General features: G+C 36.4%; 1 protein-coding gene and 1 pseudogene across 3 annotated transcripts in view; both read right to left on the bottom strand.

The window, feature by feature from the left end:
* The window catches only part of ROBO1 (roundabout guidance receptor 1), a 1,115,129-nt gene that overhangs the window by 549,596 nt on the left and 548,361 nt on the right, over positions 1 to 17,172 (bottom strand). The gene's annotated exons all lie outside the window — the stretch shown is intronic.
* On the bottom strand, positions 14,626 to 15,932 carry LOC148754829 (large ribosomal subunit protein eL34 pseudogene; annotated as a pseudogene).

Raw genomic sequence — 17,172 nt, 5'->3', positions numbered from 1 at the left:
AACAGGCACCTCTCTCCTCCACCACCACTGTCATCCTGGTCCTAACCATTATCACCTGCCTGCATTATTGCATTAGCTTCAACTGCTTTTCCCATTTACATTCTTGCTGTCTTGTACTGGTCTTTCAAAACAACATCCGTGATGATTCCGTTAAAATGTAAGTCAGATCATTCTTCTGTTCTGCTCAGAACTGGTCAGGAAAGCTCATCTTTTATTTCAGAATTCAAGACACATTTCTCACAGGGGCTTACAGGGGCATTCTCAACCTCGCCTCTAATAACCTGTCTGATATCTTTCTCTCCCCCTTTCCCCTTGCTCTTTCAGCAAATGCCTAGTTGTTTACTTATTGTTTCTCAATAAACGCTACAAATACCCTTTGCTAGAGCATTCTTTCCCCAGAGAGCCACATGGCTTACTTTCCTGAATCCTCCAAGTTTTTGTTCAACTCTTACCTTCACAAATCTGACACCTAGTCACACCCCATCTCCCCCGGAAGATTCCTTTTTCCATAGAGAATAAATTAATTCACCCCACAAATATTATTGATTATTTACTGATTTAGGCACTGAAGGTACATTAGTGAACAAACTTTTTCCCCCCAGGTTTCATCTGTTTTTGTATTTAAAAGTAATTTCTGTTCTTTACAACATGTTATCACACATACAAGGACAGACAATTAAGTTCGTGAACTCATCCGAGAAAAAGTGCTACATACCTCTGTCATGCCGGGTGGCCTGCGGGGTCTCAGCTCTCGCTCCCCACATAAGAACGCAGGACATGGTGAGGCCAAAAAGGAACACCCACGGAGCCATAGATAGGGAAGCCATGCCACTATATTCTCGCTGGCAGCTGGGTTGGAGACACAGGAAGCAGGAGCCACACTATCCACAACCTGCCGTCCACTTCTCTACTAACCGACCTCTCCTGCCAACTGCAATCCGTGCTTGCAAGCCCAGCCACCATCTTCTTGCTAGCCCCTATTTTCTCTAGTGGCCACAGCAGTTATATTAGTGGCCAATGGTTCACTGGGTACCGCTGACGGCCAACTAGCCACAGCTGATGGCCATCCAATCACAGTTGATGGCCATTTACTACCTGAGCCAGCACCTGTCTATGTGAGGCCGAGAGCCTGGAAACTGCATTCCTGGCTCTGTCCCTACATCATCAAAATGTCTTCCTTTCAATATTTGTTTTATCTTCAGGTAAAGAAAGAAGTCATTGTGGGCCAGATCAGGTGAGTAGGGAAGGTTATTTGTTTACTAGCTAAAAACTCCCTCACAGACAGTGCCATATCAGGTTTGTGAAGGTAAGAGTTGAGCAAAAGCTTGGAGGATTCAGGAAAGTAAGCCATGTGGCTCTCTGGGGAAAGAGTGCTCTAGCAAAGGGTATTTGTAGCGTTTTTGAGAAACAATAAGTAAACAACTAGGCATTTGCTGAAAGAGCAAGGGGAAAGGGGGAGAGAAAGATATCAGACAGGTTATTAGAGGCGAGGTTGAGAATGCCCCTGTAAGCCCCTGTGAGAAATGTGTCTTGAAATCGAAATAAAAGATGAGCTTTCCTGACCAGTTCTGAGCAGAACAGAAGAATGATCTGACTTACATTTTAACGGAATCATCACGGATGTTGTTTTGAAAGACCAGTACAAGACAGCAAGAATGTAAATGGGAAAAGCAGTTGAAGCTAATGCAATAATGCAGGCAGGTGATAATGGTTAGGACCAGGATGACAGTGGTGGTGGAGGATAGAGGTGCTTGTTTTCTGGTTACGTGATCGATATGGTGGCGATTTCATTTTGTATTGATCATATGATCACGATTGTATTGATCATACGGTCACCTGATGTCAAATACCATTATGAACCTCTCCTCTAAATGTCAACCAAATAAGCATCAGCTCTGACACTCAAGACCTTTTAAAAACATGGGCTCTGAAGTCAGAATGCCTATGTTTGAATGCCGTATGACTCAGTCAAGTTACTTACACATATTGTACTCCATCTTTCTCACCTGTAACATGAATGTTGGAATAGTATCTACTGCAGGGGTGGTTAAAGGGGATTCAATGAGTTAACACATGGGAAGAATATAGAATGGTGCTTGTGAAATGATAACTGCTGAATGAATTTTAGCTATCATCATCATCATCAGTATTATGAAGATTGCTTATAACTTGTATCACATGTTGGTCAGGCAGAGCCTACTATTTTGGAAAATGCGTACTTTAATAGAGACAGACAATTTGCACCTAGAAACTTAGAGAAACTGGACTTAGCAGAACCCCTTGTAGCTTTTGCTGGTACAGCCATACTAGCCCACATATGATCTGATGAACAGAATGTCCAGAGAAGAGCCAACAGAGACAGCGTACCTCACCAGAGGAAGCATTCAGCTTTACTCATCACCTGCTAAAAGGAATACTTTGATGTGGAGTCATTTTGTTTTATATCATATGATAAACACTGTTTCTTCTAGAGAGACTGTTTCTATTCTCAGAAATCCTGATGGTGGTTAAAAGGAAGAGAGAGAGAGAGAGAGAGAGAGAGAGAGAGAGAGAGAGAGAGAGAGAGGATGTGAATACTATAAATCTAAAACTAAAGGAACTCCTTTGCTTTCTGAATATGGTCTCCATCCCAAAAGAGTAAAGTGCTTACTCATTTTATCTCTCTCCCATTAATCTTCAAGACCACTGCTCTGGCCAGTTCATTTTACTGTCTCCAAAACTCCTAGGTTTAATTTCTGTCACTATTATTTTATTTATATTGCTCTTGCTTTGTAGAAATCTTTCTCTCTCTGATATTTGTAGCTCAAGTTCAAATTTTATGTGTCCCAAACACGTCGACATCTTTAGCCACTATCAAACTCTGTTCAATTGCATTTTTTATTTGAGTTAGCCAATATTGACTCAATACCCCTATGTTTCAGGTACTAGGAACTGAGGATATAAGTGTGGATAAGATAACCAGCGTTTTGGTCCTCAAGGGAGATTACATTAACAAAAAAGTATATTGTCGTTATTTATACAAATACTTAATTATATGTGTTTTGAAAGTATGCTAAGAGAGCATCAAAAAGGGTGTTGTTAGGGAAAGCCTCAGTGGGTTAGTGATATTTAAAGCTGAGACTTAAAGAATAAAGATGAAAAAGTTCATCAAAGCCCTAGGGATGAAGGGGAAAGACGACATTGGTGGTATTGAAAACAATGATTTGAGTAGGGGCCGTAAGTGTTGCAGATCACAAAAAGAGAAGAATGGAGCTACGCAAGAACTGGAAAAAGACCCATGTAGCTGCAGCCTAGGTAACCGGCAGGACTAGAGTGGGTACGGGGCTGGTAAGGATTTCGGTCACCTAAAGAATGCTTATTATTGCCAAGCATTTGGACTCCAGACCGTGCTGTATAATAGATAAGTATCCATTTTATTATATTACTATTCTATTCTATAGTTCTATTTATATAGTACTATATAAATAGTAATTCTATTTATAGTTCTCCATACAGAGATCCCATTTAAGACTCTAAAGTAGAAGTACAGGGATTTGGTCATTTATTTCTCTTGTTTGCCCTATAGACACTTTGAGACAATAAGTGCTTATTGAGATTACTCTAGAGGATTTCATTTTAATTGTATTCAACCTTACTTTTTTCTCATTTGCAGGAATGGACACACACACACAAACAGGTTATTAATATAGAAATCTTTTTAAATGAAATCCAGATACAAGAATAATAACTCAGGCTACTTGATTTTAATCAATGCAAGCGATAGCCCTCTTCCATGTTTAAAAATTCTAAGTGATTGAAACCTGGCATAAAATCCGCCAACGTAGGTATTATAATCGGATCACTTAGGGTAGGTCCATTTTGTAAATACAAATATAACCACATAAAAATGATTTACCTCTGGCATTACCATTTTAGGATCAGAGTGAATGTGAGGAAGGAGGGGTCAGAAATCAACAAGCTAAGTGCATTTTTCCACCTCAATTCAAATTTCACAAGTTTTAAAATTCTTAATGGGAAAAGCTTAATAAGCAAAGAAAGTATCCTAGATTTATTGAGCATACAAAAATAAGGATGGGGCCTACAAAACTCTGAACCTAAAGTTTAGGAGAACATTAAATAACCATTTGAACTTTAGTATTTCTCATAGTTTAACTTATATAAAGGTAAAAAAAAAATGGTTTAAAAATCCTAAAATTTAAATGTTCAGTGAGAGTGTGAGGGAGCGAGTATGTGTGATCTGTAATAACAAAGGAAACAGTAAATATATTCTGCTTATAAAATATTCTCAGTAGATTAGAGTCTAAGACCACTGTGACAATCAAGAGTGAAGGGGCAAATGGAACCTTCAAGCTTTCATCCCAGGGCCTAATTTACCTGCTAATTACTGATGAAACATAGGTTTCCATCAGTTAACACAACACTCATTTCTGTTAACACATGAATGCTGTCAGAGGCCATGGTGTGTTCTTTAGGTAGCTATTTATCAGCAAATTTAAATGTGTTTCCAGTTCAGTTAACAATCAAAGGTTACTCTTCTCTTGTTAAAATAATCCTAGTAAACACACCAACATCAATCATATAATCTGCCAATGTGGCCCATTACTTACGTAGCTAAGAATTGTTATTTGTTAACAGTTTGTATTTTTAGCAGGAAAAGATTTGACATGTTCAGGTAGCTTTGTCCCTAAATTAAAAATTAGTATTCTATTTGTACTGCAACCTAAATTCAATTTCTTCTCCATGTCTAAACTATCTAAGGCAATGCAAAGTCTATTTAGAGGAAAAAAAAAATTACCTCATGTATTCTTTCGAACACAAGTGTTATTAATATCGGTGAATATAACAAGTTATCTTTTTTTCTCTCAGGAATTTAAATACAAATTTCACTACTCTTCTAGTAAAGTCAAAGAATCCTAAAAGATAAATAAGTTAGGATAGAACTAGAATTGAGTTTTCATCAACTTGATTTTCATGCTGCACACTTGCATCAGTTTGAAATACTTTATTTTTTATACTTATGTTCATTTATTTCTAACAAAGAAATTTATGTATAATTTTCCTTTCATTTGGAAAGATTTTATATAGTTTATATCATACAGTTGTCCTTCTTCACATTTTTAGGGATATTTATGAGCTAGTTAACACAATCCATTATTTAACACATCCATCATTAAAAATTAAATTATGTAAATGTATAATTCAATGTTAAGGAAAAAGCTGATTGATATTAAAAACTCATGTTTCCTAATTATTTTACTACAGTCATGACCTTGATGTTACTGACATGTATTTGATCTGTGTGGTAGAAATGCTACATAATATTGTGCTACTGAGCATCTCTTGTCAACTTTATATTCAATGATGTCACATCAGTAGTCTGTAACTGGACACAGTGCAAGTATTTAAGCCATTGAAATTGAAAAAAAAACACACATCAGGGCTTCACTTATTGTTTTGTTGATTTATCTAGACTTAAGAAAGTGATGAAAAAATATTAACAATGAAGCTTAAACTTAAAAATGTGTCATGTCAATAGCAATTATATTTTGAGTAACACACACAGAAAGAGAAAATATTTTTCCATTATTTAAAAACTATTAACTCAGCAAAGAGGTCATTCACATTATTGATGAATAAGTGAAATTTGGACATATTTATACATTTTTATTGTTATACTTTAAGTCTTACTCATTAGCATAAATGAAAATATCAACCAGCATTCATGTCAGAACTACAAATGCAACCATAGGTTGTCTAAGGATACAAAAGTTAGAGAAAAATCAATAAAAATATTATCTGAGTATCAACTGACTATATTAAATCTAAAATAAAAAGTATATGTTACTTATAAATTATGTGCTATACATCCTTATATCAATAATATGTTAACACACACCACACACCACGCACACACACACACACACACACACACACCCCTTTCCTCTAGAGAGTCCATTGTCAAAATATTTACAACCACATCAGTTCTTGTATGAATATATGATATATAAAAAGGCAATATGTAAATTAACAGTATATGCTAAAGTGAATCAAAAGAATAGGAATTAAAAATGGATCTAGAAGTGAGAGTTGTAACAAGAGTATGAACAAGAACAAAAATTATTAAAGCCTACTAAGTTTCTGTGGGTAGCTGAAGTTGTTCTACACCCCCTTGCAGCCACTGTGAAAAACATGACCCAATGGATCACTAATTCATAATGTTTATTAAATGAAAGCATATTGATCACTTAGGAGACACTATTTTTGATTCAAAGTGTATTTGTAGTGGCAACTTCTGATCATTTGAAGGTTATTATAAATGACTACTAAAGTACCCAAACAAATAAAAGAAATAATCATATTCTATCTCTAAAAGAAAACATCTTTCTCATTTTAACTAAATCATTTTATTCTATTAACTAAAATATCCCAATACTCTGTATTTAATGGACCCCTCAGAAGACAGCACCTCTGGAAGTGCTCTTCCTGGAAACTTGTCCCCACACAACCCCCGTGTAAGGACCAGGGATGTTCAACAGGGCAGAGCTAATTACAAGTTCTCTGAAGGGGGTTCATCACAGACTGTCCTCATTTTTGTTAATTTGGAACAATCCCAGACTTGACATACAGTTGTATTAAGAGAGGGGTACAAAACTGCATAGCTCCTCATTATAAATGTGCATTCCATTATTTTATTTTTTAACTCTAAAGTATATTTTTCCAAGTATCTTTCCTACTCCATCTACCCTGTGAATTGTGTTACTCTTTACACTTTCAGTGTTCACCATTTGTAGGATATGCCACACACTTAAATGCATTTACTTTTTGCTTTTGACATTTACTCGTCCAGTATGAAATACCTCTCTATCCTTATTTAGGATCAAAGAATTTCTGTTTACCCTTCAAGACTCACGCTTAAATAATAACTCTTGATTCTCCCATAAAAGTTAATAGCTTTTTCTTCTCTGTTCCTAAAAGACATTTCTTGTGTATTTGTTTTTTTAAGTATTTTGTTAAGGTCAGGAGTTCAGCTGTTTTCATATCCACCTCTGTAAAACTGAAGGCTCTTGGAGGTGAGGTCTTTGTAATGCCCACTAAGAGAAGGAGACGTACTTTATGTGGACCAGGCCCTGCACTCACAAATGAAAGTCAATTGCACATTGATTGTGCAATGATTGGAGACAATTGCTACCTTTATAATTATTATCAGAATTTTGTTTCACAACTTATAATTAGGAGTCAACTATCATGTCAGAGACAAATAGCAACACTTGGTCTCATCTTCCTCAAAATAATAATTAGTGAATACACTTGCTAACAAAAACAGATTTTAAGAGACCTTTCTTCCTAGTTTAAGACAAAACAGATTTTTCTATAAAAATTTTAAACTGCTCACTTTTAAATACTATAGTGTCAGGTAAAGGCTAGATATTAATAATCAGACTATTAAAACTGAGGTAGAAAAGGGCTATTTTTATGCATTAAAAAAGAGGAAAAAAACTGACTGCCATTTACATTTTTTCATTTAACCTTATAGTGTTTGTCATTAATTAGCAATATCATTTTTTAAATTTTTAATGGAAAAAACATTTAAAGTATTCTTATTTTTTAAATACAAAATAGAACTAGTGTAGCATTTGTTAATGGTTTTTATATTCACGTTTTTACATTAATCAATCTAACATCTAGTTCTAGCAATTCTCAGTCAGTTATTGAACTACATAAATCATATTTATGTAACATGCTTGGATCAAATTAACAAACTTACCCACATTATTGTTCTTCTTTCCAAACAACAAAAACTTCTCTCAAGCCTATCTGGGCCACATTAACCACAAACATAAAATAATACTGCTTAAAATTCTTGATTACTATAATTCTTATTGAAGTACTCAGAAAAAGAATTATCCTACAGTAAACACAATAGAAATTGTGTTTATGACTTTCTTCTAGCTGACTGCAGATATTTTTCTAAGGTGTATTCTTTATATCTAACCATGAGACAAAAATCATTTTAAGCCACAATGATTAGTGCAGATAATCACTAACTTAATAAACATTATTGGCATAGGATTCTTATTCTTCTTCTATTTGCCTCTCAAAACAATGGGTGGAATGTTACAATGCTAAATATGTACCATATGAATTGCATTGCTCCATTTAAAAGATGAAAATTATGGTTTTAGAAACTAATAAACAAGGGGATGTCTGGCAATATTCTGGTTATCTTCTTTTCCCTTCCTACACTTTCTACTGAACCCTTTGAAGCCTAGGTTAATCCATTGGCTACCTTGGGGTCATTCTAGTTTATATGTAACGAACAAGAAAAAAGTGGAACTGAACCAGATCCCTAAGCCCAAGAGACCTCTAGCTGCCCGAAGTCTTCTATGTGTTGTCAAGGAAGTTCCTGAAGTTTGAGGGTGTGTTCAAATGACACACTTTTGCAAAGCTCATGTATCTTTTGCGTTAATGTTCTCCTACGCATATTTATATCACTTCTTATGTCCAAAGATAAAGCTACAGAAGATGTCTCATTTCTGTTTAAGGTCATGACCTAAAATAAAAGCTATCTGTTTTGCTAAACTTTCTAAATAATATTAAGAAATAACTACTGTTTTGACAATAAAACCAGCTATACTAATAATTTCCTCCAATTATTTATTTAAAACATTTTTAGGATTAAGCATATTTTAACCAGTATTTTCTTCTTCCATATTCAGAATGCTATAATACCTGTTTTACGATTCAGCTAACATCTATATTTTATTTTCCATTAATACAATTTAAAATATTGTCATTAGTAAATGTAAACCTCAAGTTTTGTAAAATACATTAGTTAAGTGTCTCTGGCTTCACAGAATTAGGGTAAAATAACCTATATTCTTGGGGAAAATATATGTTTCATTATGTTATCATAGGATAGAATTTGGAAAAGTTTGCATTAGATACTTTACAGGGTTTTAATTTTTTCAAAAAAAAAATAGTTCTTCAATATTTCAGTTTTTCTGCAAAATTTTCTATTTCCCTATCATTACGCTAATCACTCCTACCGTCTCTAAGTAGGTCACTGGACCAAAAGGGAACCTTAGATTCTCCTTTCAATTCATCAGAATAATAAACATAGGTCTCAATGACACTAAATACACAAGGCTGTATCCTTTAAATTTTGCGTTTTCCTAAGGTGAGATATACAACCAACCCTGACTGAAATGTTTAGGCCTACCACTGTTGATTTTTATTAACTGCTCCCATTTCGGAGCCCGAATTCTTAGTGCTTTGCTAACAAGTGTGTTGCCTCAATGGAACACTCTTCCAGGGCAGCTCACTCTCCATTCTCATAACCTTGTCCTCCCTACAAGGTCAAGGGGCTAGGGTACACAGGATGGCAGGACCCTCCCACTCCAAACTGTCCCTTGCTACCCTCCACTCCCGTCATGCAAGGGGTCCATTCCACACCTCCCCCACTTTACAAGGCCACAGACAATGATTTCCTCACATGGACTAAAGGGCAACATTACACAGCTATCTTATCTTGCATTCAAAAGAAATCTGAGAGACTTCAGGAAGTAAGAATGGCTTTGATAACGGAAGCTATTTCTTTCACATAAATTGAACATGGCTTCTTGAGAGCACTCCTCAACTTACTCAGGGACTTGGTTCTCACCCTTGCCCCTCTTGTTTTATGGAAAGTATTGCTGGCTTCTGCTGTCCGAAGTTCTCTCTGAACTACTCTTTTATAATCTTTACACTGTTATGTGTATTCTTTAAGATTATATTTAAATGTGATGATTCTATTTTATTTTAGTTCTGATATCACTTGTAATTTAAGAAATGATATCTCTGGCATAAATTAGTAGTCACAATATAGTCAGAGGGATATAAAATACAGTTTGAGGAATAGAATCAATAACGTAGTCAAGATTATGTAGGGTGCCAGATGGGCACTAGACTTATTAGGGAGATCACTTCATAGACTGTGTAGATGCCTGACCACTGTGCTGTACACATGAAGCTGATGTAGAATAATATTGAGTGTCAACTTATATAGAGAGTCACGGGATGTGGAGTACAGCACAAGGAATAGAGTCAATGGAACTGTAACAACTGTATACGATGCCAGAGGGGTAGCGGATTGGGGCAGGGGGTTTGTGAGGAGTATAAATGTCTAACAATATGTTGTTTGGTACACCTGGAACTAATAAAAATAAAGAAAAGAAATGATATCTCTGATTTTTTTTCAGATGTAAGATGTTTTTTGAAAGATTGTTAAGTAAAATACTTCAGTCTTACTGTATACAATGTCATATAGCTAATTAGAAGTTGTATTTTCCCTGTAAGGGTAAGGGATGTTTTAGAGTAGGAAATCAATTATTACTAAAAATTAGAAAGAAAGTATCAGTTTTTATCTCAATTTTTGGCAGTTTGAATTTGGTTACCCATCCATCTGTAGATCTATTTTTTAAAGACAAACATTGGCTGGTAAAAGATGTGTACTCAGTAAAACTGCACACATTTTATTCATTCCTTTTTCAAGAGTTCCAAAATATCTATCTAAAATATGAAAATCTAATGACTGAAGCTAATTTTAAAGAGAGCAATATTTTCAGAGAATCTGAAAATGGTTTGAAAAATAGCGTTAGTGAAGAAATTATTGGTGATTCAAGAATTTATTCTGAAGAAGCGTTGTCAAGAAATTAATTGTATATGTTTCTACAAATTCCCTCAATGTGCATAAACATCCACATAATGAAATAGGAATTAGTGCCTGGGGCTCTTTTTTCTCATTTGATTAGCATGCCCATTTTAGGGGGAAAAAACCAAAAACCAAAAAACAAAAAAACTGGTGAAAGATATGGCTTTTGAATGAAAAAGAGGGGGAGAAAACCCCACAGTGTCACAGATGGCTGTCAGCATAAAATGAAGCATGAGTCTGTTGAGGGAATCAAACATGAGTGTGAAATCTGAACAGAAAGGCATGGAGCAGAAGGCACCATTTCAAAAGGCTTTTGGCACCAAGTGGCATTGTGAGGGTTAATTTACTGCCAGGAGGTTCTGGGCCTTTTCATTCTTCACAGACACACAATAGACAGATCCCCAAAGTGCCCATCATAATCACAGATGCTGGGGGATTAATGCTAAGATGAAAGCTTCATGAATATTAAAAATTTCAAAACTGCTAATGATGTAGCAGAGTTTGAAATAACATTCAATCTCAAAATCTAAGAGTATGGCACGCAGGCAATAGTAAGACACTGTCTTTTAAAAACTGATTAAAAGCTACTCAATTTGTAGCAGAAAGAGGCTTATGCATATTAGGACCTGAATTGGCTGCCAAACTTTACAAATTGCACAGACTAATTAGCATAATTAAGCCTTGGATTGAAGAAGAAAATTCCATTTATCTCAGGCTGACTCAGTGGAACTTCAACAAAGGAAGCACTGACATCAGATGGACTATTCCCTCAAATGGTATTTCAAAGCCCAGTAAAAACAAACAAACAAACAAACAAAAGAGGCCTCATCCTCTTAGAAGCAAGAATAGTAACCACTCAGGGTAAAATGGAGTTGAAGGAAAGAATTGTTTCATATTATAAAAGGTAGTTTAGGTAAATTTAAAGTTTATGCATGAGAAGCTCTAATTTTTTAAAAAAGTAAAATTCCTTAGTTTTAAAAAAATCTGAGTTATAAAATATGTATAGAATTGATACATAGATATAGAATGTTCTTCATTAGAATTTTATTTTTAGTCAGATCTAATTGACATATAACATCAATTTCAGGTGTTAAAAAAACAACATGTTTTGATATCTGTATATATTGTGAAATGATCGCAATCTCTAGTTAACATACATCATCACAAATCGTTAACAATAGTTTTCCTCTCCTCTGATGCCAACTTTTAAGGTATACTCTCTTTGTAACTTTCAAATAGAAAATACAGTATTTATAAGTATATTCTCTGTGTTGTACATTACAACCCAGGATTTAATTATTTTATAACTGGAAGTTTGTACCTTTTCACCATCTTCACCTATAGAATTGATTAAAAATTTGAGGGCATTCTAACTTACTGCATTTATTTAATAAATAGTTCTGTATGACACAGAATTCTGGTAAAGACAAAGATACAACTTACTAAATATCTCTCCAATATTATAGATATCAATATTACTAAAAGGAAATCGGGTGAGACCATATTACAGGATGTTTATTTTCTTTAGCTTTCTTAAATAATTTGTAAAAAGAAATGTCAGCAGGTATAATAGTTATTTTCATGTGTTGCCCAGCCTAAATTCAGTTAGTTTATCAGTGAATCAGAGAGCTTCCTCAGAAAAATATAATCATAAAAGTTGAAATTATCTTTCTGGGAGTAAAGTTGCTATTTTTATGAATATATTTGAAGCTCATTTCTGACACTGAATAAAAGTATTCAAAACAGTTACATCTTATTATGGAAAATACTATGAACAAAGTGATTTTTAATCAGTGTTAAATATTTAGTTTATATTTTGGAATGAATTGATCTTCAATTAGAGTAAAGCATTTGCACTTTCAGTTTAAAATAGTGGCTCGTAGAGCTTGCAAACCAGGCCATATTATAATTTTACTGGTTTACATATGGAAATGGTTTTTAGTGTGCTTTATCCTATATTTCAGTGATTTTTGAAAATTCTGGTAACCAAAGTTTTAACTTGCCTCCTTTTATTCAACTAGTGTCCTTTAATTTTAATTTTTCTACTGCCTCCAGTCTTGCCTCCCATTAATTATTGTTCAGAGTGATTTAGGACACAAATATGATCATGCTATTTAACTTCTCTCCCTCAATAACTAGCTTTCAAAATGAAGGCCACATTCCTTAGCACAGCATCCAAGGCCATTATAACTGTCCATGTTTACCTCTCAATCTTCATTTCTCGTTAACCTCCCTCCCTCCCCACTTCCCTCTTTTTCTTCCTTCCTCCCCTTCTCCCTCCCTCTTTTCCTCCCTCCCTCCCTTCCTTCTTTCCTTCCTTTTTTCCCTGTAAATGTTTTAGAACATGTAAGTTTTAGGCACTGAAATAGCCACTGAGGATAAATATCCAACAAAAGAAATGTGGCTCCCTAGTTAATGAACATTACAATTTAGTGTATGAGAACTAAATTTAAAAGAATCTCTCTCTTTTTATCCTCTATCCACCACTACCCCGTGGGCATGCACATACATACATAGTTTTCCACTTTCCAGCTGCAAACAGAGAGGTGGTACAGTGTTGTTACTGGCTAAGAGCATAGACTCAGGATCTTTGTTCAAATCCTGGCTCCACCAATTAGTAACTGTGAATTGGGGCAAGTTTCCGGCCATACCTATACACCATATTTCAAAGGGTTGTTGTGAAGATTAAATAAATAAATACAGCTGCACACAATAGTTGTAGCTATTAGTATGATTAGTACAGTTGGCATAACAAAGGAAGGGAGGTATTAGGTTGGTGCAAAAGTCATTGCGGTTTAGAAGGTTAAAAATAACTACAAAAACCAATGTTACTTTTTTGCACCAACCTAATATGATGGCCAGGGACTGACGAGGGTTCCAACCCAGTCTGAGGAGTGCGCAGAGGCTCCTCTGAGGAAGGAAGTATTGAGCTGATTTCAGATGAATGCACAGGTGAAGGCGGGGCGGGGCGGGTGCCGTGAACCGGAGTGTTTTCCATTCAGAAAGAACTTTCCAGTGGAGACCCTGAGTGGTCCAGCAGCCCAGTGTCTTCTGACCTGAGAGAAAGCAAGTGAGGCTGCAGCACAAAGGAATGTGTGATAAACAAGGCAGCCACTTTATATTTGTGGAAGTGCTGTGTTATTATTTCTAAATTTTCTAGCCTTTGGTATTCCCCAGCCCTCTGTCTGCCACAGTCTTTTCCAATGTCTGTCTACTTGTTCTCCTGAACACAAAGGTAGCATTTCTGCAGTAGGTGTCCTTCCGGCCCCACTCGCCTAGCATGGCTTCTCCCCAGGTGCTGGGTCAGGTCCTTCTTCTCCTGTGTAAACCCACATCCGAGCCCTCATCACTCTGAATTCTTCCCACGTGTTACTGGATGGGGGGTCGACCTCATCACAGGGCTCCCGCCTTATTTACCTTCGGATTAACTCCCGTCTGACACTGAGTGGGTCTTGTACACAATAGGTACCCAGGTGTAAAGTTTTGTCAAGTGAGTAAATGAGCTAAAATATATCCTCTTGGAGCACACCCTAAATGTCAGAACTGCACAGTCTAAATAGCAAACTGAAATTAGATGACCAAAAATTGGGACTGGGTGGGAGGGCGGGGGATGAGAAGGGAGTTGCATTCAAAGTTACTTAGTCTGTGAAATCAAGAATTTCCTGGTGTACAGTGTTAACGCTCGTTATAAACATTTATACTACCTTTTTTCTTTTTAAATGCAAGACATAGTTGGAAATCCCATTATGGCCTTCCTCTAAATTAAGGGGTAATTTAAGATAAATATAAGAAACCTACATCAGATTTAAATGTTATCTCTACAAACACTCACTGTACTCAGAAAAACAGTATAGACTTAACTAAACATTTAGAACGAATTGTATTCATTTTTAACAGAAGAAGCCTTGTAATTGTTTTCATTCCTCAAAAATGCTTCATTTTTTACAAATTTTGCTTTCTGACTCTGCACGTGCCTCCAACACTTTCACAACAATTTTCTGCTGCTGAGTCAGGAAAGCATGCTGTTCCTGTCATGGCCGCATGTTGCACACGGGGACCCACCATCGGCCCTGATGACATGGTTTTTCGTTTTCGACAACCACATTGGAACTTTAGGTCTCACAGCACGAACTCCATGAAGCCGACCTGGGCACACGCCACATACAGACTTCGGTGCTCCCCAACCTTCTTGGTATAAAGGTAAACAATTCGATTAGCAGTGGTTCAGGACACCTAGTTTTATTAGAGGCTGTATGGTAGGACAGCTGCCAAGGGTATGTCAAATGCTGGACTATTACGAATGCCTTGCAGACACAATCTCTGGGAGAGTATATTTATTTTTTAAAGACATTTTCATTGTAAATGAAAGTTAATTACACATATTATTCCTATATGCTAAGATTTATTGATTTTTTATTTGTTTTTATCATTGTTCTCCTTCTGTCTGGTCTTAAAATTGCTGTCACAGTTGCCTCGCCTTACCAATATCACATGACTCTAAAAGCAGACGCCCCAATCAATTTAGTAACTGAAAATGGAGGGGATAATTGCTCTTCAGTTTCTACAACACTGCCATTCCCTCTACATTCTTCTCATCCTTTTTTTTCTGTTTAGGGCTAATGCCTTTTCACTTTCAGAGACTCCCCGCTGATGGTCACTGACTGACTGGCTGATAAGGCCCAGAGACCGGAAATGCCCTTTCCCCTCCTAGCATCTGTCTTGTGAGCCTAAGTGCAGAGGGTTGTGGCAAAAAAACCATCCTGTCAGTTATTCTACCCTATAAATCCCAATGGGACATTTACGCTCTCCTAAACAGTGCTTCACAGTACTGTGAAAAAGGCCGGTCTACACCACATAATTACATAGATCTGCTTTTACCAGTACTGGGGCACAGGTGTGTGTGTGTGTGTGTGTGTGTGTGTGTGTGTTTACGCATTGGTGAGCAAGCGGGTAGGAGATGAAGCTGAAAACATAAGTTAGGATCAGACGTGTAACAAACTAACAGATAAAAGGAGAAACAGCCATTCTCAAAGGGGTTAAGTGAAAAATTCAAGTCCTAAAAGAGAAAAATGATGAAGTGACTAGTATTCCCATTCTCCCAAGGATGGGACATAACTAGCAGCAATGCAGACACAAAGGAGAGTAGTTAATTTGTTACCTGCAATGGCTGGCTCAGAGCCACAGGACTTTGTGAACTCTGGGTGACAAGGGCTGGGCTATGCAGACAATGAAGCTGAAGCATAGGGTCGCTCGCTTGCACAGACCGCGCCAAGGTCGAGCAAGGGCACTAGCGGTACCACCACATGGTTATATGCTTCGTACAGTTGCCAAAGCGTGATTTTTTTTAACCTTGATCCATTAAATCACATTCTATTTTATTATTATTTCCTTTTCTTAAGTAAAGTTTCACAATTTTTTTTTTTTTAAGCTTCATGTCCAACAAAATCTAGATCCCCCATGAAAATGTGTGAGCTAGAATATTTTAGACCTAATGGAGTCCAGTGCTTCCTCTGAAACAAACGGAGGAAAGTCTGGCAGGAGATGTATGGACCTGCAGGTAGAGAAGCCGTAGGTTGGAGGGAAACTTATTTGCACAGAGAGAGACCGTGAGAAGTGGCTCAGTGGACTCAAAGGTCTGTCCAGGTTTGTAGTAGCCTCTTGAGGGATGACAAATGTGGCTGGCTGGGAGTACAGAGTGAGGTTAAGAAATTCCGGTAAGAGTCCAAATGGGTAGTGAAATCAGACCTGGATGAGCTTCCTTGTTAAGAATTTTTCTCTAGCTGTGGTGGGAAGCGGTGGAAAAAAAAAGAGAACTGAATTTCTGTGTGGTTGTTGGGGGCTGTTAATATGGGATAGAATATGGAGGGTTAATATGGGGTAGAATGAGAAGGGACTTGCTTAAGATAATGTAGCTGGTTAGGGACAGAGCCAGGGTTGGATGCCGTTTCACTCCATGAGCAATCTAGGCCCTGAAAGGGACACTTAGTTAAATTAATAATGGGGTTTACCTGTAGGTATGAGACTACTTCCGTTTTTGGAGATTCGATATTAGAAAAATGCCTGAATTTCTGTTGTCTATGAAGCAAAAACAACAAAAATCCCCCTGAGGGATGAAGTCATGATTTAAGAACAACAAGGAAAGGTGAGTTTGGCTTATTTTCCCTCTCTGCTTTCCCTCTCTGGTTTTAAGTTTCACCGTTTCGAAACAGGGTGATCATTTTCTTCTTATTATTGTTTTTAACCTAAGGTTAGTAAGAATGTTTCCTTTCCTAAAAAAAAAAAAAAGAAAAAATAAAAAAAAAATATGTTTGAACAATCTCCAGGTACCTATGTTGTATAAATAATGGACATGTACCTTTGTCAAGAATTAAGAAGACTGAGCTCTAGTAAACTAAGCCCATGTCTTTCAAATTACATTGCAATTTATCTTACTATCTTTTTATTAATATGGAGGTTGTTGGATATCACACTTACATTAATTC

This window comes from Rhinolophus sinicus, chromosome 17 (assembly GCF_057876585.1).
Source record: "Rhinolophus sinicus isolate RSI-liver-muscle chromosome 17, RSI-T2T, whole genome shotgun sequence".
Classification (NCBI taxonomy): Eukaryota; Metazoa; Chordata; class Mammalia; order Chiroptera; family Rhinolophidae; genus Rhinolophus; species Rhinolophus sinicus.
The sequence above is the reverse complement of the archived record's forward strand: the minus strand, read 5'-3'. Positions and strand labels throughout refer to the sequence as shown.